The sequence below is a fragment of the Odocoileus virginianus genome, chromosome 2, assembly GCF_023699985.2.
Source record: "Odocoileus virginianus isolate 20LAN1187 ecotype Illinois chromosome 2, Ovbor_1.2, whole genome shotgun sequence".
Taxonomy (NCBI): Eukaryota; Metazoa; Chordata; class Mammalia; order Artiodactyla; family Cervidae; genus Odocoileus; species Odocoileus virginianus.
The window spans coordinates 10424379-10447551 of record NC_069675.1 but is presented as its reverse complement, the minus strand read 5'-3'; the positions used below and the strand labels follow the sequence as shown (position 1 = coordinate 10447551).

The 23173-nt window shown below is 45.6% G+C and overlaps 1 protein-coding gene across 2 annotated transcripts in view; it reads left to right on the top strand.

Annotated features, from left to right (window-relative positions):
* The window catches only part of TET3 (tet methylcytosine dioxygenase 3), a 110252-nt gene that overhangs the window by 27847 nt on the left and 59232 nt on the right, over window positions 1-23173 (top strand). The gene's annotated exons all lie outside the window — the stretch shown is intronic.

Genomic DNA, 23173 nt, shown 5'->3' with positions numbered 1-23173 from the left:
CCAAATAAGCTTATAAACAATTTGTCAAGTTCCGTGGAAAATGTTGGGGTTTTTCATTTGGGAATGCATGAAATTTATAGATTATTTGGGGGAGAACGGACAGCTTTATATTGAGCCTTCCCATCCAGGGAGTAGGAGGTGTATCTGTTTTTTGTAGTCTTTTTGTGTGTCCATCAGTTTTTTTAACGTTTTCTTCAGATAGGTCTTACACATTTGTTACTAAGCATATTCTTTGGATACTGTAGCTTCTGCTGCTGCTGTTGCCGTCACACTTTCTAGCCTGTTACCGCAGGTGTATTAGACATGCTCTGGTTTTTGTCAGCTGCTCTGTGATGGCCAAACATCCCTTGATTCCTCACTCCCTGTGTGCGCCGTCTGTACCAGTGCAGCGATGCTTTAGTGCCTGCTATGAGTTGCTAGTGATGAGGTGCTCATCTCACTCAATTTTGTTCCCCAGTACCTGGCACAGAGCCTGGCATGCAGTAAATCCTTTTAGTAAATGCTGTGAAATCAAATTGATGACAGAGACAATGAGCTTCACCTCCTCAAAGTGTGACAACCTAGGCCAGCATGAGGAGCAGAATCTAAAGCAGTCCTGGAAGCTGTGAGGTGGATAGCAAGAGATGGGGTAACCTGCTCTGTCCCCACATAAAAAGAAGCTCCTGGGCCATTTTCCCACAGGCTGATATCAGGGAGGAACCCTCTGAACCCACACCTCATAATTAACCCTGCGACTGACAGCCCACTGCTCATTAACCCTCATTAGCACTAAATAATAGGGAGAGCTGCCTTCCTGCTTCCCAGATACCTGAAGACAGCATAGAACAAACGTAACTGCTCACTGGGGGTGAGGCTTCATCAAGGCTGAACACAGAGCATGTAAGACCACTCACTGGTGATACTGGCTCTGCATCTGTGTGGCTGGTCTCCTTTCTCAGATGTGGTGTCTTTCTTCTATTCCTCCAGAGTCTATGACACCCTGCTCCCCATCTACCCTCAGGATTTCTAGGTGAAGTTTATTCCTATCAATGTGCTACTCCTCCTTATCATGTTTTCATTTCGAGCTTTTACTTATGCTTGGGAAATGGAAGTCACCTTTTCTTGGTGGAGCTGTCCAAATGCAAGCTACTCTGCTCTCTCCCCTACCAGTCTTCCCATAACCACAGGTCCCTGATCGCTGCTGCCTGGGATGGCGGGACCCACCAGGGCCCGGGAATGAGGGACGCCCCCACCCCTGGGGCGTGGGTGCTACAGGCCTAGACAGAGAGTCCCTGCTGCTTTTAAGCAGAAGTTGAGGTTTCTCCCTCTTAGCAGAAAAAGAAAGTGGGGAGGGAATCAACTTGGCTGGTGCGTGTAAAAGAAATAGCAATTAGAGGTGGGCTCTGAGCCGCTTCCCAGCCCCTCTGTGCTGGCATGCATCTGGTTCAGTGTCACGGAGTTGCATTGACTACAGCAGTGAATGGTTCTCATTCAGCCTGTGGTCTGTGCTCACCCTCCCCTTTGATACTCAGGTGGCAGAGGAGATAGAAACCCTTTCTCTGGCTCTTCTTTCTGCTAATTCATTTAAATCCCCCAGAAACAGTGGACCTCAGGGTACACCCATGAGGTTGAGAAGAAGGCAGGAGCACTGCTCTGCGCCCCTGCCCCAGTCTCTTACACCCTGTGCCCACCCAGGCAGGGGGAGGTTGCCGTGGGCCCTACATGGGCCATGCTGAGTCCTCAGGCTTCTTGTGGCAGCCACGGCTGCATTTCTGCCAGCTCTGAAGGAGCTGCCCTCTCCGGGTCCTGAGCAGGAACTCTTGACAGATGGGCCTCTGTGAACCCGTGGAGTTGTTCCAAGTGCCTTCTCCCAGAGCAGAGTGCATTCTGGCAGTTCAGCTGCAAAGTGGGGCTTCTTAGGGCTTCAGCTCACCGGTTGGAGAAAGCCTCTTCCTAGCCCTGCCCCCCATCTACCTGTCGCCGTCTTCTAGAAGTAGAGGCACAGATCGCTGACGGGTGGAGCTGGGTGTGCACCTGGTGGGTGGAAAGAAACTGTAGTTCTCTGCCAGCCAGTTAAGACCCTCAATTCACCCAGATTCTGAACTAGCTAGGACTTCCCATTTTCTACACTCACCCTCACTCCCATAAGGTTATTGGAGGGTGATTCTCAAAGAGTAATTTGAGGGCAACTGTGTGTGAACCCCTCCACAGACACACAGAGTTGCTATCTGCGGGTGGGACCTGGGGATCTGCGTCAGAGGCCAGCTTCCTACAGGCAGTTCCTCTCTGCCCACAGGAGTTTGAGAAACTGCTGGTCTACGGAGTAATGTAAAAGGGGCTCTGTTTATTTGGGGCTCCCAATGCTTGATGAGGACTGAAAAGACATGCCTTTAAATGCTGTGATGGTTTGTGAAAAGGCCAAGTGTTATGCAAACATTTGTGAAAAACCAAGAAAGACTTAAGTGTAAAAGCTATTAAATTTCAGACAAGATCAAACTCTAGGAAATAGTTAACTTTTTTGTTGTTGATTATAAAAGAATGCAAATTCTCTATAGAAAAATCAGAAAGTTCAGGTATGCAAATAGAGAAAACGTCTGTAATTTTACCGCTCAGAACTCCTGTTAATGTTGTTATAGCTTTTAAAACTTTACAGTCTTTATAAGTCATATTTTAAAAAATTTAAATGTCTTTAGTGAGTTTTACCCCATGATTATAAAAATAGTATGTTTACTATAATCTATTTTTAATTGGTATAAAATATTTTGATTTGCAGAATTTTTATTGCTATATTTAGGTGTGATCTGCACTTCTTTGTGAATATATTTTGATTTGCTTTGCCTATTATTCCTATGTGTGATTTTTCTTATGAATTCACAAGAGAACTTTATATGTTAATGGTATTAATGCTTCATTGTACCTTGGCAAATACTACAGATGTCTTAATTTTTTAATGTTTTTGTTTTATTTTGCCATACCTTTTTTTTTTACATGTTTATATAACTAAATCTAGTTCTAGTAGTTTAACAGTTGGTTTTTTGTTTTGTTTTTTCCCTGAAAGAACAAGCACTGCTTTTGCATATTTTAAGAGAAATTTAAGATCAGACAGACAGAGACCATTCCTCTGCTTCTCATTTTTTAATGTCCATCCAGATCACCTGGACGTTTCTGTACAATATTCTGTAACTCAGCGGTCTGGTGTGATGCCTGGGAGTCTGCATGTCTAACAAGCTCTCTGGAGATGCTGCTGGACCATGCTTTATTTTGGCCCCGCTTTGAGTTTGACAGAATCTTAGTTCCTGATCAGGGATTGAACCCGAACCCTCCGCAGCGAAAGCACACAATCCTAACCACTGGACCACCAGGGGATTCCCTGGACCACACTTCAAGTGTGGTCAGAAGCAAGGGCCAGAAGTTTCCAAGCCTGGCTTATCACAGAGGTACTTAAGGAACATTTTAAGACACTGGGTTTTCTGGGCCTTCTCCTGGAAATGTCAGGCCGTGGGCATGTCTGGCTGGGTTACTTAGAGACAGTGCCTTGGCCCTTCTGAGCCCTTGGATTTCTTGTCTGTGAAAAATAGAGATAGTGCTTACCTCACAGGGGTCTGGGATAATTAACGAATAAGAAAGATCATCATTTTTTATGACCTGGAAACATAATGTAATAAACAACTACTGGGCCTGGTGCCTTTTTCCAAGGGTAGCTGTCTGACCAGTTGCTACTTGTTTCGTGATTGCTGTGCTATGTTGCTCAGTCGTGTCCGGCTCTTTGCAACTCCATGGACTGTAGCCCGCCAGGCTCCTCTGTCCATGGGGATTCTCCAGGCAAGAACACTGGAGTGGGTTGCCATGCCATCTTACAGAGGATCTTCCCCACCCAGGGATCAAACCCAGGTCTTCCTCATTGCAGGCAGATTCTTTACTGACTGAGCCACCGGGGAAGCCTGTTTCATGATTAGTATTTTCAATATTTCCACTTCTTGAAAATCATCCTTTTGTCCATGTTTTCCAAGTTTTTAGTAAAGCAATTTTTAATCACTGATTTTTGTTATATTCTTCTTACATTTCTAATGTAAACCTTTATGTTTTCTGTTAAAAATGATCAACCTTGCCAGAAGTTTGCGTATTTTATTGGCCTTTTGATGAACTCTCTCTTAGATTGATTTATAGATACCACTACTTTTGGTTTTCAGAAATCAACTGTTTTTGTCGTTATCTTTACCAATTTCTCTTTCCTGCCTTTTATTTAGTGTTTATTTTCTAGCTTCTTGGATTGAAATATTTGTTTTCCTTCTGATTTAACAAAGTTGTTACAGAAGCATACATTTCTTCTGTTAATAATCATTGTTTTCATTGGTATAATTCACCTTAAAAAAAAAGAACTCTTGCCACTCTTTTTTTGTGCCGAGTCTTCATTGATGTGCAGGGGCTTTCTCTAGTTTGGCAAGCAGTGGGGCTGCGATTCTGCGCTCCGGGGGGCCTGTGTGTCCTCTTGGTGCTTACGTGTGTTGTACATGTTGCTAAAGCTGCAGGCTAGCTCTTTGGGGTGAGCTCTGTATGTGGGGAAGGAGAGGGTCTAGACAGTGGGGAGGGCAGTGGTCTACATTCTGAGACTCTAAATCTGACAGCCAGCCTGAAACGGCCCAAGTATCCTCTTCTTTACTGGACTTCTGCCCTGCAGTTCTCATCCAGCGCCCAGGGTGATGTTTGGGGCTCACTGTCCTTCAGTGGCTGGGAGAGTTTGGGGTCTGGTGGGGAGCAAGGACTTGAGTCCGACACCCTGAGCTCTAGAGCCCTTCTTCTGCTACCAAGGAGCCATACCTACTGTTTCCTGTTCCTTGTCTGTAAAATGTGGATAATGTTACCTTTTCACAGAAACTGGAAGAGTCTTAGAGATCTTCTAGTAACATAACTCTTTTAAAAAATATTTTGATTTTGGCACAATTTCAGTTTCAGAAAAGTTGCAAGAATCATACAAAGAATTCTCTTCACTCAGATGCCCAAATGTTAACAGTTTGCTACATTTTCCATATTCCTTTCTGTCTCTTTCACTATAATTTTTTGAAAGTAAGTAGCAAATGTGACACCCCTTTCTTCTAAATACTGAGTGTGGATTTTCTAAAATCACATAAATAACCACAGTGCAGTGATCAAAATCAGGAAATTAACAGATGCAACACCAATACAGACTTAATCTACAGACTTTGTGAACACTAGTAACACTAATCTGTCCGACCTTATTCAAATTTTGCCAATTGTCACAATATATCTTGCAGGGGGAAGATAGCCCAGATCATGCATATTCATTGGTCAGGTTTTTGTAGTCTCTTTGTATCTGGAACAGATTCTCGGTTTTTCCTGACATTTTTTTTAAAGCAAGTGAGAAATTTGAGACCCAGATAGATAAAACGATTTGTCCAGGACTTAACAGCCAAACCGTATTAGAAGGGCTGGGGGCTGGGACTCTGGTCCCTCTTCTCATGTGCTCTCCTGGCCACACGCACCGTCCAGCTCAGGCGAACACCTAACCCCTTTCCCACTCGCCAGGGCAGAGAGGTGGGGCAGGGTCCAGTTCTCCAGGGAGTAGCCTTCTTCTACACTTCCCTTTGCCCCTCTGTCTGCCTGCCTCAGCACCCCCGCTCCCCTTCCCTGGATGGTTTGGTGTTGGCCAGGGATCACTGCCAGAGGTGGTGAAAGAGAGAGACTTTAAAAACTGGTCCAGCCAGCATTACCTCAGGGCAAGTTAGTTACTTAATTTCGTATGCTTCAGTTTTCTCCTGCGTAAAATAAGGGGTTGTGAGGATGAAAAATGTAAAGCTCTTAGAACATACCTGGAAAGTACTGGTTGATCAAAAACTTCATTCGGGGTTTTTCCATAGTTATGGAGCAAACCCATAGAAAGTTATTTCTATGTGTGTGTGTGTGTGTGTGTGTGTGTGTATGTATGTGTGTATATATGTGTGTGTGTATTTCTCCAGCCTCTGAGTCAAGTAGGAAAAAATGAGTAATTCATACTAAAACATTCTGATAGCTGAAGCCAAATAAAAATATACTTCTAATTTTAAACAAACAGAAAAACTGGTTCAGCCACTGCCACTCCCTTTTGAGAACAGGGTTGAAGAACAAGGATCTCAGCCTTGGGTAGGGTGTGGCCGTCTTCTGAGGAGTGAAACCTCAGCTGGGAACGTGGGATTAACCCCCCTTGGCAATGTTGTGGCAGTACCCAGACAGCCAGAAGTGGGAGCCTCGGATATGTCCCAAGGCTGGGGCGGAGCTAGCAGGCTACCTGCCCGCCTGCCCCAGGTCCTCCTGTGGTCGTTTGTGTTGCAAGGGGGATGTGGAACAGAGAGTTGAATGTAAGGTTATCTTGCAGTGGCAGCACCTCTTTTATCAGTTCAGTTCAGTCGCTGAGTCGTGTCCGACTCTTTGCGACCCCATGAATCGCAGCGCGCCAGGCCTCCCTGTCCATCACCAACTCCCGGAGTTTACTCAAACTCATGTCTATCGAGTTGGTGATGCCATCCAGCCATCTCATCCTCTGTCGTCCCCTTCTCCTCCTGCCCCCAATCCCTCCCGGCATCGGGGTCTTTTCCAGTGAGTCAACTCTTTGCATGAGGTGGCCGAAGTATTGGAGTTTCAGCTTCAACATCAGTCCTTCCAATGAACACCCAGGACTGATAATAGGTATTAAAAACATGATTCATTTTTTCAACAAAATTTAGCTTTTTAAGGCCATGCTTATTGCTTAATACATATTCTTTGTCTCACTTGTTATAATTTTACTGAATCTCTTGCAAACTTCTCCCCTCCCCTCTCCCTTTTAAATAATAGGGACCTTTTGAACCATCCTACATTTCATGTCTGACTTATCTGTGACTATGTCCAACTGTTCAGCAGGATTTATGTCCATGTGATTCTTGGTTTTGGGGACCTTGGTGTATGCAACAGAGGTCATGTCTTTCTTCCTCAAGCCAGAACTCATGGCCACACAATGCTTGCGTCTCCTCTCACAAGTTACAACCCTGCTCTGCTAAGGGGTCCTTCTCTTTAGTACTTGGCAGTGGAGTGGGAGATGGCCTCCCCATCTTGATCACCACCACTTTCCCTGAGCTAAGGGCCATTTTATTATCACTTGTAACCCAGTGAGGAAATAAGAGGAGTGATGAGCGCTTGTGTGAAAGAGTTACTTGGAAGAGTTTTTAAATGATATTCCTGTCATTCCTCCATCCTTTCCTTCTACCTTTGGGATGGGCTCACCAGCTCAGCCCTCCTCTCCTGGAGCAAGTGTTCATTTTCTGCTTTTTTAAAACTTCTTGTTGTTGTTTAGTCACTAAGTCGTGTCTGACTCTTTTGCGACTGCATGGACTATAGCATGCCAGGCTCCTCTGTCCATGGGATTTCCCAGGCAAGATTATTGGAGTGGGTTGCATTTTTTTCTCCAGCTTCTTATGGAGATAGACATGAGGATTTTCTCTAAAGGTTTTTTAAATTTAAATTTATTGAGATGTAATTTATATAACATACAATTTCTCCATTTAAAGTGTACAGTTCAGTGGTTTTAGTATATTCACAGAGTTACGCAGCTATCAACACTGAGAACATTTCTATCATCCCCAGGGCTTCCCTGGTGGTTCAGACGGTAAGAATTTGCCTGCAGTGTGGGAGACCAGGTTCAATCCCTGGGTCAGGAAGATCCCCTGGATGAAGGCAATGGTTACCCACTCCAGTATTTTTCCTGGGAGAAACCTATGGATAGAGGAGCCTGGTGGGCTACGGTCCATGGGGTAGCAAAGAGTCGGAGACAACTGAGGTGACTTAGCACGCATGCCTTTGATACTCTCAGTAATTACACAAAGGGCAGCTTCACTCAGAGATAAACTTATAGTCAATATCAGTTCTTAATGCTTTCATCACATATTCAAAGTCACAGAGTTCATAACAGCTTTTTGATGCCACACACATTTTAGAGACAGTGGTACATGTCTGCTCTCAAGGAGCTTACCTTTGAATGGGACCCAGGACAAATCCAACATCTATAAAGTCTGTCCATGAGGCTGGGATTGCTCAGTCACTGCTTTATGCCCCATGCCTAAAACTGATGCTCAGATAGTAAATGCTCAGTATATATTTGTTGAAGGGACAGATAAATGAATACCTGATTATATATATTGATATATGAAAGGTATGATTGTTAAAACGTGTTGATAATATCCACAGATGAAATTTCCTAGTCTTTGGGGCTACTACAGCTATTTTCACTGAAAAAACTCTTACTTTCCCTCTTTTATCATTTGCATGCATGGTTTTACATAGTTCATTTGATATGATATTCACTTCCCACTTTACCCAGTATATTTCCTTGGTGTTCATAATTTATGGGTTTTAATGACTGTGTAATAGTCCACTGAGTTTTATCATAATTTACTAAACTGTTCCCCTTGAGTTTTCAGTTTTCACTAATATGTAGAATATATTTTTTGAAGTTCATATTTAAAAAGCTAAGTTCCTTGAAGCAGCATGACGAGATGGAAAGTTCTTTATTGCCCTTGATACATCTATCTATCAATCTATTTGCTTACCTATTCATTTACTTCTGTCGTTTATGTCAAGAGAGAAGGTTGAAGTAGTGAATTAGAGAGCACCCTAGCCTGGGAGTTGGGGGGTGTGGGTTCGAGGCTTAGTGGATTGAACATGATTCTGAAGCTAGTGTGCTGGGGCAAAAGCGGAGGCGGGTTGTCCGGTCAGGGAGCCTCCCGCGTTTGTCCCTGTGAGAGAGAAGTAAGGAGAGAATTGAAAGAAGGCAGATCTGGAATACTGTCAAGAGGAGCAGTTGACCGGACTGCGGTCTGATTGCATATGGAAACATAAAGAGGAGGACATCAAAGGTGACTGGACATCAAAGGTTTGAGCCAGGATTCCCAAGATAGTGACTCTTTACATGAATTGTAATAATGTTATGTTCAGGGGAAGAGTTGCTGGAAAAGGGGAACAGGTGCTAAGTTAGGTTTTGAATGTGCTGGAGTTAAGTCGTCCCGAGCTGGAAACATGTGCTGGTTGGAGAGCAGGCCAGGAGCTTGAGGAACAGTCCAGGAGAAAGACGCTTTTAGGTTACTGGTGCAGGCTAAGCAGTGCAGCCTTGGGTGTAGGTGAGGTTTCCAGGAGGGCAGGGAGCACCTCTGTGGAGGGAGTGAAGGAGGACTAGAATCCAGCAATGTCACAAAAATCTAGGGAGGGAGGTATGGGAGTGGGGGGTTGGGAGAGTGGGGGTCTGCCACAGAGAGGTAGCAGGACTCCTGCTGACTTCCTCATCACCCCTAACCTCACGGAGAAGAAAATGGGTAACCAGGGGTTGAGGTTTCTGTTGCCCTTTTTTCCAACATTGAAGACGGAACTTTGAGACAAACATGTACTGGACCCCAGGTTACTGGCATCTTTCAGTTATCTGGGCTCACAGACCTGCGGTGACTGCAGAGAATGAGACTTGACACGGAGATGTATTATGTGCTTTTTTCCCCCAGGGCTTTAGAATAAATAAAACTTGTTTGTACTCCCCAGTTTCCTGCCTCCTGGCTTCCGTAAGTGTCAGTTTCCCCCTTTTCCATTTCCTAACCCACTGTGTGAAGTCTGTCTTATGACTGGCCTCCACCAGGCTCCTTTGCCAAAAGTTATTTTTCCTATAGGTTTTTGAGTGGTGGCTTAAGGATTCGTTTTTTGAATTAAAAGAAAACTGAAATCCTCTCAGGTCTTTGAGAAAGGAATGGATGAGGGCAAACTCACTCAACAGGGGTTCAAGTAGGAGGCTGAAATCTGTAGTTGTTAGACTCTTCTGCAAATATGGGCATGCATTCTCCGAAAGACTAGAACCCTGGTGGTTTGGAGGCCATGGGCATCCACTGTCATCCTGATGTCAGATTTGGGCTTTGCCACTCACCAATTTCGAGGCTTTGGCGCACGTGCCTCCATTGCTCATCCGCTAAAATGGGGGTTGGGTTGTTGGAAGACTTCAAAAGGTTGTGTTTAAACATGAAATAAGTAAGTGTTACTGAGTAAATGTTACTCAGTTGTGTCTGGCTCTTTGCAACCCCATAGACTTGTAGCCCACCAGACTCATCTCTTCTTGGAATTCTCCAGGCAAGAATAATGGAGTGGGTAGCCATTCCCTTTTCCAGAGGATCTTCCCAACCCAGGGATGGAACCTGGGTCTTCTGCATTGCAGGTGGATTCTTTACCATCTGAGACACCAGGGAAAGTGCTTTTTTAATCCAGAGGTTAGCACCTAGCACTCAGAACTATTAGCTGCTCTGTTATCGTCATTGTCCTGTGTGCCAGTCCTTTTGACACCCTGGAACTGCTATTAGGTTTTGTGGGGTTTGGGACACTTTTAGGAGAGTGCATGGGGCTATTGGTTAAGGATTGGCTCTCTGTCAATGGACTGTGATGTTGGCAAAGTTTCTCATTTCCTCCGCTTTTTAGACTTTGGGGTAGGAGGTGGGTGGTGAGAACTGCATATGCGCAGCGGGGTGGGTGGAGCTGAGGCTTGCCTGGTCTGGCCGGGGACTCGCGGGGGCTTTTCTGGCCGTGGGACGTGCACTGCGTGGCTTGGGCCATGGCCCCGGTGGCTGTGCGCTGTGTGTGGGGTGTCAGCGGAGGCGGGCTCTCTCGCTGTCTGGCTGAGCAGCCGCCTCTGCGTGCTGACCTGGTTCTCGTGCGCTGGCGGCCTCCGAGGCAGCTGTTGCTCCTTTCGCCAGGCCTCAGATGTGGTCGGCTCCATTTCCTCCCGCTGGCCTCGGCCGGCCGCCACTTGAGGCAGGGGCTTCCGTCTGGAGAACCGGCAAAGCAGGCTCCATCCCGCCCCTGCCACGGTGCTCTTCAGGCAGGAGGAGCGAGCTGCTGCGGGGGTCAGCGTGGTAGGGCTGTACTAGGCTCGGCAACTTACAGACGATTTCTACCGGGTGGGGAATCTCAGGCTTGGCACCTTGCCTCCGCCAGATCAGACCCAGTCTCCCTCCCAGAGGGCCGCGTGTGTTTAGCAACAGAAATAGCAAGAAAATGCACCACGAGTTTCTCTCCCTGAGACTCCCCTCTAGTGCTTGTTCGGAGGTCTGCATAGTTTATGCAGAGTTTCAGATGTGTTGTAGCTACTCTATTCTTAAGCTTTCCCCCCAAATAAAAATATAACACCTACAGTAAATTCTGGAGCCTGTGAACAAGAGAACATACCCATTCTCTACTACCCAGAGATGACCACTGTTCACATTTCTGCAGACTTCCCTTTGCTGTTTTGTGTGTGCACAGATGTGCATTGTTAATAGAATTGGATTCTTAGATTGAGCAGTAATTCCAGTCCTGTTTTTTTTTCCACTTCAAATAGTGTATAAACACTTCCCCTGTCATAAAAACCCTCAGAAAGCATCCATTTATAAGTACATTCTTGAGTTTCCTTTTTTCATTGAAGGCATTGCCCAGTGTTTTTATTAATAATATGTTTTTATTCTTTATCACTTTAAGTAGGCATATCTGCTGATGGAATATTATATGTTAGTTCTTCTCACATATTATTTGAAACACACTTAGTGTTTTGTATGTGTTAAACATATAAAGCATAATAACAAACACATGTAAACTCCCTACCTGCATTAAGAGCTAGGATGTTGCTAACATCACTGAAACCACCTGGGTGTTTTCCCGACCATCTCCCCCTTCACCTCCAGAGGCAACCACTACCTTGACTTTTGTGTATATCATTTCCTTACTTTTTAAAAAACTTTTGGTTACATATGTTTGTATTCTTACACAATACATTTACATATCCTTTTTTTTCTTTAAGCTTTTTAGAGTTGATAGACTATATATAGTCTTTTGAGACTTGCTTTTTTTTTTTAACCTTACTCAGTGTAGTCTCTGAGATTCATTCATGTTCCTGTGATTCATTCATTTGCACTGCTGTGTAATATTCCATTGTCCAGTCTGTGGTTGGTAAGCCCTTAGGCTATTACCATAACTTGGTTTTTACGAGTAATGCTGCTGTGAACATTTGTGTACACATTTCCTGAGGCACATGTGCAGCATTTCTCTAGGAGTATAGAATCACAGGGTATGTTCATGTTTATTTAACATTAATAGATGGTACCACAGACCTTTCCAAAATGGTTGTTTTGCCCTCTTAACAGCAGATCATGAGAAAAAAGTTCCTGCTAAATCTCACCAGCACTTGGTGTCAAACTGAAATACCCTTTCCTAGTCCTCACTATACGGAGAAGGCAATGGCACCCCACTCCAGTACTCTTGCCTGGAAAATCCCATGGACGGAGGAGCCTGGTGGGCTGCAGTCCATGGGGTCGCTAAGAGTCGGACACGACTGGGCGCCTTCACTTTCACTTTTCACTTTCATGCATTGGAGGAGGAAATGGCAACCCACTCCAGTGTTCTTGCCTGGAGAATCCCAGGGACGGGGGAGCCTGGTGGGCTGCTGTCTATGGGGTCGCACAGAGTCGGACACGACTGAAGTGACTTAGCAGCAGCAGCCGTCCTTACTATGTGCCTGGTACTATTGTAAGTGTTCTTCATATGTTAATTTGTTTAATCCTCATGACCACCCTGTGAAGTTAGGTACTGTTATTAATCCTTGATTTACAGATAAGGAAACAGGCAAAGGGAGGTCAACTTTTAACCTCAGGTAGACAGTTTGAAGTGAAGTGAAAGTCGCTCAGTCATGTCTGACTCTTTGTGACCCCGTGGACTGTAGAGTCCATGGAATTCTCCAGGTCAGAATACTGGAGTGGGTATCCTATCCCTTCTCCATTGGATCTTCCCAACCCAGGAATCGAACTGGGGCCTCCTGCGTCATAGGTGAATTGAGCTATCAGGAAAGCCCAGATTAAAAAATGAGAAACAGAGAGGTTAATCAATGTATTCAAGACCACACAACTAGTTAGCAGTGGGGGTAAGATTTTAGCTAAACATTCTTGCTCTTAAATTCTTCAACATGGTTTTAAAATGGACTCTCACAGCAGTCTTATATTTCTGTTTACTGCTGAAGTTGAATATTTTTTACTTATGTTCATTCCCCCTTCTCTTCATAAAAAGAAACATTTAAAAATCATTCCCTTATTGTTGGGGCACTTAAGTTATTTGTAACTTTTTACTACTAATGCTTCAGGGAGAATCTTTGTAATTTTAAAATTTCTTCTGTTGTTTTATTTGTTTTGTTTACATTTCCTTAATGTGGGTTTGCCAGTGCTCATGCTGAGTCACGCAGTCATGTCTGGCTCTGTGACCTTGTGGACTGGAGCCCACCAGGCTCCTCTGTTCATGGGATTCTCCAGGCATGGATGCTGGAGTGGGTTGCTATTTCCTCCTCCAGGCGATCTTCCTGACCTGGGGATTGAAGCCGAGTCTCCTGCATTGACAGGTAGATTCTCTACCGTGGAACCACCTGGGAAACCCTTGAGTGAGTTTGTTGTTGTTGTTATTCAGCCACTGTGTCCGATTCTTTGTGGCCCCATGGACCGCAGCACGCCAGGCCTCCTGGTCCCTCACCATTTCCCGAGTCTGCTTAAACTCTTGTCCATTGAATCAGTGATGCCATCCAACCATCTTGTCCTCTGTTGCCCCCTTCTCCTTCTACCTTCAGTCTTTCCCAGCATCAGGGTCTTTTCCAGTGAGTCAGTTCTTCTCATCTGGTGGCCAAAGTATTGGAGCTTCAGCTTTAGCATCAGTCCTTCTAATGAGTATTCAGGGTTGATTTCCTTTAGGATTAACTGGTTAGATCTTGCTGTTGTCTAAGAGACTCTCAAGAGTCTTCTTCAACACCACAGTTCGAAAGCATCATTTCTTCAGCAGTCTGCCTTCTTTTTGGTCCATCTCTCATATCCATGTGTGACTACTGGAAAGGCCATAGCCTTGACTATACGGACCTTTGTCAGCCAAGTGATGTCTTTGCTTTTTAATACACTGTCTAGGTTTGTCATAGCTTTCCTTCCAAAAAGCAATTGTCTTCTAATTTCATGGCTGCAGTCACCATCTGCAGTGGTTTTAGAGCCTGAAAAGAGAAAACCTGTCACTGCTTCTGCCTTCTCCCCTTCTGTATAAGAGTTTAAGAGCTGTTAAAAATGTCTGTGCTCTTTTGGGCTGCTGTGTGGCACTGTGCCCTCATCTGTGCAGGTGAGCCTCTATCTTCTAGGAGTTTATGATGATTGGAGGAGGTTAATGAGTGTGCAGCGATGAGCATGATACTCGGCCTGTCATAAGAATGCTGCTGCTGCTGCTAAGTCGCTTCAGTCGTGTCCGACTCTGTGCGACCCCATAGACTGCAGCCCGTCAGGCTCCTCTGCCCATGGGATTTTCCAGGCAAGAGTACTGGAGTGGGTTGCCATTGCCTTCTCCGGCCATAAGAATATTCCATCATTATTATGTAGAGAAAGGTCCTATGCTTCTGCCAGATACGATGGCCTCAAGGGATTAGGCCTTGTTTCAGCTTCTTCTGAGCATCACCCCAACCATTGAAAGATTTGCTGTATCTGTTCATTTCGTAGTAGGAAGAAAAGTTAGACTTTAAAATATATTATTGGTATGTACACAGTAACCACAAGAGACATTACCTCCCAGCACCTCACAGAGGGACTCTCATTTTTACACTGTCCAGTGACCATTTCTGGAAGTTAGATATAACCCTCTGAGATTTGCTGTCTACAGAGAGAACTTGGACATGGAGCTATAATCAAGGGACTGGGTTAGCCAGTGTACCCACATATACACACCATTCATGCCTATAAAGAGAGGCAAATGTGTACGTCCTCTGAAAGGGTTTCCCTAAAAGTCTCTTTCCCTACTTATAAATTTGTGTCATCAGTAGGTCCCAGTAGGGGAGAATTCTCTAGAGAGGTGAACAACTGATCAGCTCTAGTCAGAACATGCCATGAATGCGACCCCTGTGCTATTAGAGGGAATGGGGCTGTCCATATGGGGGAAGGAAGGAAAGAATTGGTTTTACATGGAGGTGGCTGCTGAACCCTAGGACTGGGGGAAAGGATGCAGCTAGATAGCAGCTGTCGAATAGCTGCTGGAGGAGCTGAGTTGGTAGTGTACGCAGCTGGGAAAGTGCGGGGTTAGGACTTGCTGGCCTTTGTGGAACCTGCCTACAGGCTTATCCATCTGGCTCAAAACACCTTCTTGGACATGTTTCTTCCAACATGGTGTATACCTGCTGGACGACAGGACAGCCCCTGGGACTCTTGACTCTTCTAATGTCTCCTTTCCCAGAGGCCCTGAGAAAGATAGCCAGTGAGGACTTTGATCTCTCACAGTAATAGTTTTTGTCTTCCAGCCTTCCTTCCATTTCCCTTTAATGGAGGATTGTTGATCTGTTTTCATGTGTTGATATTCTGAAAGTAAGGAAAGCCTTGGAAAACCTGATGTCATTTCCACACCTTTCATTGTGTTATGGATAAAAAGATGTTTGGGGGGGCATTCCATGTTTCTGCAGCCTTGCCTGGTACCTGGGGGGCTCTGGAGCCCCTGTGGTGGGGTCAGGCTGTTGTTGGATGCCTGCAGATGTCTGAGGGACCAGCTGTGGGGATGGAGAAAGGCGTAGGCTATAGAGGAGGAGGGATGTTGGACCTTGGGAGTCCTGACCAAGCAGGGCACAAGGCCAGATTCTGACCGGGTTTCCTGGGCCCCTGGAGGAAGACTTGGAGTCTTCTGCAGATGAGAGTTGTGACTCCAGGTGACGATGCTGTACATCCATGCCAACCCTTCCTGAAGTAGGCGATGGGTTAGGTCTCTTGGCTCTGAGAAGGGCATTTACTCTGCCTGCCTTTCAGTAACAACCCCCTGCTGCCCACTGCCTGATAAGGGGAGCACATACCCCTGGCCTATCCAGGCCAAGTGGGATGGGCCAGAGTTTTTCTAGTGAAAGCAGGGAAGAGACCTGGTAAGACTAGGTGTGGGGGTTCCAGTGAGGGCAGGGTTGTGTCTGTGCCTGGAAGGTGGCTCTGAGAAGGGCAGCACCACGACCTTCGGGGTGCCCCCCGTGGACACAGATGGAGGTGTGGGGCAGGTTGCTCAGGAGCCGATGGTTTGGCAGCTTTGCAGACCTGTGTGCGTGCGCTGTGACAGGTGCCTTAACAGAGGAGGATCCCAGAGTGCCCAGAGACCCCGCAGGCCGCCTCTGAGTCGAGGCTGAAGACGCTTGTAGCAGCCAGGCCCTGGGAGGAAGGAAGAAGCAGCTGACTATTTTGAACGCATACTGAGCACTCTGTCAGGTTCTGAAGCTGTGATGGAAGCTGTGTCCCCCTGGAGTTTTTATGGTGTAATAGGTCACCCTCTCTTAGAAAAAGATCCGCAACAGCAGAGGACTGTGTGTAAGATCTGGCTCCGACCTGTGGTGGGCAGGACTGGTCCAGGAAGACTTTATCACGAGGGGCTGATTCTGCTCCTGTCTCAACCTTCGTCTCATCATTTGCTTCCATAATCAATGCTTCATTCCCGTCTCTCTGCTGTTGTCTTAGTTCAGGCCCTCATCATCCCTGATCTGATAGCAGCATGTCTCCTAACTGGCCTTCGGGTCACCAACCTTGAACTCCGTCTGCAGTCAGTGCTCTGTGGGATCACCTGAGTGCCCCTCCTGAAATGTAAATCTGCTCCTGTGTGTCCGTGATGTGAGCCACACACCTTTCCTCCCTATGCCTTGCGCTCAGGATATGCCCAGCTGCTCAGCTGCCAGGCCTTCTCATGGTTCTGTGCTTTTGCATAAGAGCGTCCCTCCATCTTCCTCCTTCCCCTCCTCAAAAATACCTGCCCATCTTCTGAGTCTCATCGCAAAGGTCTGTTCAAGAGGAAACCTTTCTTGATAGACCGTCTACCTTCCCAGAGAGAAGTGGCTCCCGTGTCCCAGGCCCTGGAGAGACTGTTCTTGTGGCACCAGTTCACTCGAGGGCATTTGTTTGTTTGTGGGTCTGTCTCTTGCCTTTTGCATTATAAACTTCTTGATGTTCCTGAAATATACAGTCCGGTCCATGGTAGGGTAAGAAACTACCCCAGAATTAAGTGGCATGAAGCAGGAATCGTTTTATTAATATTATGCTCATGGAGTTTTGGACCTGGAAGTCAGGAAGGAAACAGCATGGGTAGGTAGCTGGTCTCTGCTCTTTGACGTTAGGGCCTCAGCTGGGAGGTCCCAAAAGCTGGAGGTAACTCGATACAGGGCTGGAATTCTCGCAGGGCTCCTTCACTCACTTGGCAGGTTGATGCCCACTCTTGGTTGGAACCTCAGCCAGAAAAGTCCAGAACATCTTCATGTGGCCTTTCCAGACAGGCTGCGTTTCCTCACAGCCTGGTAGCGGGTGCCAAACGTGGGTGTCCTGGAGAACCAGGAAGAAGCTGTATTGTCTTTTATGATAGACTTGAAAACCATGACAATGGCGCTTCCACCACTGTCGCAGACTCACCCCAATTCAAGGGGAGGGAACATAAACCCCACCTCTCCACGGGAGAAGTGCGTGCGGGCGGAGGGGTTGTGATGGCCATCTTTGGAGAATAAAATCTGCCACCCCTGCTAAGCACTGGGTGCGTACAGATGGCACTCTTGAATTCTGAAGGTTGAGCAAGGGTGGTGTGTGAGGAAGGTTTTGAGGGAGGGGTATGATCAACAGCAGATTGTAGAGTGGAGAAAAGATGGGGGGCAGCGGCGGGGACTGGGAGCTACTCTCAAGGTGGACAGTTAAAAAGTGTGCACACGCAAGGCCCCAACTAGGAGGGTGAGAAGGGAGAGGGAGGAGATAGAATAAAGAGACATTCATGTTTAGAATTGTGTGGACCTGGTCGCTGGGCACATTGGAAGAACATGGGTGATGTCTGCATTGGGGACAGAGCTTTTGGAGGTGGGACAGGGAGTTTGGTCCTTTTGAGAGAGGCTGCTCTCAGTGAGCCTGTAGCATGTTCCAGGGGCTGGAAGCAGCTGGAGGCCAAACTTTAAGGAGCATCCTCAGAGCAGTGCTTGCCACAGCCCAGAGGGGAATGAGAAGTGAGGAGAAAGTGTGGAGGGCTTTAGGGTTAGGGCATATCTAGCTGGGGCTTTGAAAGGGCCTCCAGCCTCCTCCCACATTGTCCAGTGTCTTGCCAGTAACTGTCTAGTAACAGCTTGGTTTCCTTTTCAGTACTCCCTGCTTGTTCGGAGGACAGGATTCGATGCATTTTTTATTGAGGTATCGCTCCGTGTTAAAACTTTTTCCTAAATTGAACCAAAGTCGTCTTTCTCAAGCTTTACCCGTTTTCTGATTCCACCTCTTAGGGCCACTCGAAACAAGTTAAATTTTATTCCCAAATGATAGGTCCTCAGATCTTCTTGAGTTTTGTCTTCTTCAGAACCAGAAGGGACCTGTTTCTCTCGTGGTTTTGAACTGTTCTGCTTGTTCTGTCTCTGTGCCCCTCACTGCCCAGGCACAAGCTTGTGCTGTAGGTCCTGTTCCAGGCAGGTCCCATGTGCATGTCCACCTGCAGATAGGTTGGTTGGGACCTGTTAGTAGACTGTGAAATCAACCTGCAAGGAAAAGGAGGGGAGGGATTTGTGTATCTAGTAAGGGGAAATACTGTTTTGTAAACCTGTCATATGTATATAAGAATCTAATGGATCACAGTGTAAAATGTGTTTCTTATTGTTGGTGGTATCAGTAGTAAAGAAGTTTGGAGAAACCTTGAGTAATAAGACCTTCTGAAGTTGCCAGATCACATCACATTGAGTATACCGCCAGTAAGTCTTTCCCCCTCCTGATTACTAAGATGTTTTCACGAACACTATTGCTGCTGCTCTGTGCTGCTTCCATCTTTGACTTGCAGAGATGTGTTTTAGGACCTTGTTTACCTGTTAGATCTTTTTCTCTCCTGCCTGTTGACCTTTTGGCCTGGTCCTGTCACTTGTCTATTTAATAAGTGTGCCTTCACTATCATTATTAATAAACATGTTGACCAGGACAGCTCTGAGGACAAAGCCCTGTGGCAGACCACTGAAGACCCCCTCCCAACACACCCCAATTTGTACTCTGGGTATGGTTATTCAGCCGTTGGTGAGCCAACCCAGCCAGCCCATCATTTCCTGAAACTGGCCCTCAGAGGAATCACAGCCAACCTTGTGGAACTTGGATGTCTGCAGCCTGATTCACAAACCCAGGGCCCTGGCAAATAACACAAATGAATGAAGTGCTAATTAATTTGAGCAGTTAATAAATAATCCCTGACTCCTGGCCTTGGTTTAAAGGAGGCGATGTGAATAATGCGACTGGGCGTGAGCTGGAGAAGTAGTCAGTGCTCAGTTGTAGACAAAGTTGCCAGACAGGAGTGTGGGCCTTCAAGAGTATCTGGGCTTCTTGTAAAATTTGATTTTTTTTTTTTTTTTTCCCAAACAAAAACCAAAACAGACTGTGGCAGATTTGGCTTGCAGCCCTTGCATTTGTGACCTGTAACCTCCTCATCTCTTGGTTCGGTGACCACATAAAATAAGGCACTGATTACTTGGGTGTAGATGGATGGATGGCTGTGCTTGGACCTGACTCCTTGAGGTCGCTTCAGTTACCCACTCAGGACTCCGACCTGGACTGATCTCACCCAGTGTACTGAAAGTTGGGGATGACACTTGCTCTTTACTCACCTGTTGGTACCTTCTCCTGATGGCAAGTTTCTTCCAGGATCACTGGAAGAGTGTGTCAGTGGGCTCCCTTGGCTGAAATTTAGAGGCTCTTAAAGTGTTCCACCTATCTTTGCTTCACTTTGCTCTTATCTATATCTACTCTTCCTTTTCTTTTTGGTCCAAAGAGTATTTTCCTTCCCCGGAATTCATAGGCACAGGGGTGGGCCTAACTCTTCCTTGTTCTTATTCATACACCCAAAGTAACTTTTAAAAATTTTTTTAGTTGTTTTGACTATTTTGGAGAAGCCTCTGCTCCCTACAGCATTAGTTGTCCTGACACTGTTTCTGTAAATCCCTGCTAATCTCTCGTGTTTCTTCTTGGTTGTACATACTTCTTCTGTCTTTTATAGGTAAACATGTAAAATTTGACCACTTCAAATTTTGTAGCCTTTGCAAGCACATTCAGTTCAGTTTAGTCACTCAGTCGTGTCCAACTCTTTGCGACCCCATGAACCGCAGCACACCCAGCCTCCCTGTCCCTCACCGACTCCCAGAGTTTACCCAAACCGACGTCCATTGAGTCAGTGATGCCATCCAACCATCTCATCCTCTGTCGTCCCCTTCTCCTCCTGCCCTCAGTCTTTCCCAGCATCAGCGTCTTTTCAAATGAGTCAGCTCTTCTCATCAGGTGGCCAAGTATTGGAGTTTCAGCTTCAGCATCAGTCCTTTCAATGAATATTCAGGACTGATTTCCTTTAGGATGGACTGGTTGGATCTCCTTGTAGTCCAAGAGATTCTCAAGAGTCTTCTCCAACAACACAATTCAAAAGCATCAATTCTTCAGCGCTCAGCTTGCTTTATAATCCAACTCTCACATCATGACCACTGGAAAAACCATAGCCTTGACTAGACAGACCTTTGTAGACAAAGTAGTGTCTCTGCTTTTCAATATGCTGTCTAGGTTGGTCATAACTTTCCTTCCAAGGAGTGTCTTTTAATTTCATGGCTGCAGTCACCATCTGCAGTGATTTTGGAGCCCAAGAAAATAAAGTCAGCCAGTTTCCCCTTCTATTTCCCATGAGGTGATGGGACCAGATGCCATGATCTTAGTTTTCTGAATGTTGAGCTTTAAGCCAACTTTTTCACTCTCCTCTTTCACCTTCATCAAGAGGCTCTTTGGTTCTTCTTCACTTTCTGCCATAAGGGTGGTGTTATCTGCATATCTGAGGTTATTGATATTTCTCCTGACAATCTTGATTCCAGCCTGTGCTTCCTCCAGCCCAGCATTTCTCATGATGTACTCTGCATATAAGTTAAATAAGCAGGGTGACTATATAGCCTTGATGTACTCCTTTTCCTATTTGGAACCAGTCTGTTCTTCCATGTACAGTTCTAACTGTTGCTTCCTGACCTGCCTACAGATTTCTCAAGAGGCAGGTCACATGGTCTGATATTCCCATCTCTTTCAGAATTTTCCACAGTTTATTGTGATCCACACAGTCAAAGGCTTTGGCATAGTCAATAAAGCAGAAATAGATGTTTTTCTGGAACTCTTTTGCTTTTTCGATGAGCCCACGGATGTTGGAAATTTGATCTCTGGTTCCTCTGCCTTTTCTAAAACCAGCTTGAACATCTGGAAGTTCACAGTTCATGTATTGCTGAAGCCTGGCTTGGAGAATTTTGAACATTCCTTTACTAACGTGTAAGATGAGTGCAATTGTGTAGTAGTTTGAGCATTCTTTGGCACTGCTTTCTTTGGGATTGGAATGAAAACTGACTTTTTCCAGTCCTATGGCCACTGCCGAGTTTTCCAAATTTGCTGGCATATTGAGTGCAGCACTTTCACAGCATCATGTTTCAGGATTTGAAATAGCTCAACTGGAATTGCATCACCTCCACTAGCTTTGTTCATAGTGATGCTTCCTAAGGACCATTTGATTTCACATTCCAGGATGTCTGGCTCTAGGTGAGTGATCACACCATCGTGATTATCCAGGTCGCGAAGATCTTTTTTGTACAGTTCTTCTGTGTATTCTTGCCACCTCTTCTTAATATCTCTGCTTCTGTTAACCCCATTAGTGTAGGGTTTAAAGTAGGAAGGAGGGGAGAACTGGGTGCTCAGCTGCATTTCTAGAGGAAAGGTATTTGTTCCTAGTTCCTAGTTCTGAAAGATTGTCTTCCACCAGGGTCAGGGAAAGGTTGATGTATTCCATGGCCTATGGGCGTGTATGGTGGACTAGGCGGGGGGCACAGACATTATTAAGACTTGGCTCTTATCTTGAAGGAACTACCTACCATCTAGTTGGGGGAGGCAGCTACTTGGTGTGTGGTAAGTACTAATAGAAGCATGTATAAGTTACTGGGGGAACATCAGGAAGGGAGCACTCACTGGCCAGTCTTTGCTAGGTCAAAGAGGAGGTGACGTCGGGCTGATGCTTGAGGAAGAAGCCAAAGAGACCTCAGAGAGGCTGGGAATTAGAACTGCATGTGCAAAGCTCAGAAAAGCATATTAGAAAAGCATGAAGGTCCCTTGTGGCCAGAACTGGGCAAATGATGAGAATGAGGTGGGAACCATTAGGCTGGGTCTTCTGCTTACCCCCCAAAGGCCAGTCCCAATCCCAGCTTCCCACCGCCGCCTTGGAGCCCATGATGGCTCTGTTTGACCATCTAAGGACTCGTATCATTTAACATCTGCTCAATATACTTTATGTTCTACCTGGGGGACTCATTTGTTTAAGTTTTTATTTTGATAGAATTTTAAAACTTACAGAAGAGATTAAAGAAGAGTACTTGGGGCTCCCATATACCCAGATTGTTTACATTTTACCTTACTTGCTTTATCATTTTGTCTGTGTGTGATATTTTAATATACGCATTTAATTTTTGACTGAGCCGTTTGAGATTAAGTTGGAGATACCGTTCGTCCCTAAGTACTTCAGTGTGTATGTGTTCTAAGGACAAGGGCATTCTTTTATACAATCATAGTATAATCATCTTGTCAAGAACACAGAGATTGCTATGACATGCTCTTATCCACATCCATGTTGAAATTTCATCCGGTGTCTCAGTCAGGTACTTCATAGCCGTGTTTCCCCAGTCCATGATCATGCATTTTGCTGTCCTGTCTTTTAGTCTCATGTCATCTGGGAGAGGTGTTTGCTTTTCTTGTCTTTGAAATTTTTGGAGAGAACAACCCAGATGCTTTCTAGCCTGCCCTTTAGTCTCAATTCATCTGATGTTTCCGCATGATTAAGTTTAGGTTATATGTTCTGGTTGCAGGTCTGTGTGAGTATTATATCCTCCTCCTCAATGTAGCATGTCAAGAGGCACATGATGTTGGTTTATCACATGGTGATAACTTTGATCATTTGGTAAAAGTGGTGTCTGCCAGATTTCTAAGTTGCTATTGTAACTAAGTCATTTTTAGAGAGTTGTTTTGCCAAGCTTTCATCTGCTATTCGTAGCCTCCACTGATGAGTTTCCGTATCCTTCTCTGTTTTGTTTGCATTCTGCTGCAAGGAAGAGCTTTCCCTTCCAGTGGGGTGAACTCACGCGAGCCCACTTCTGCCTCGTTGC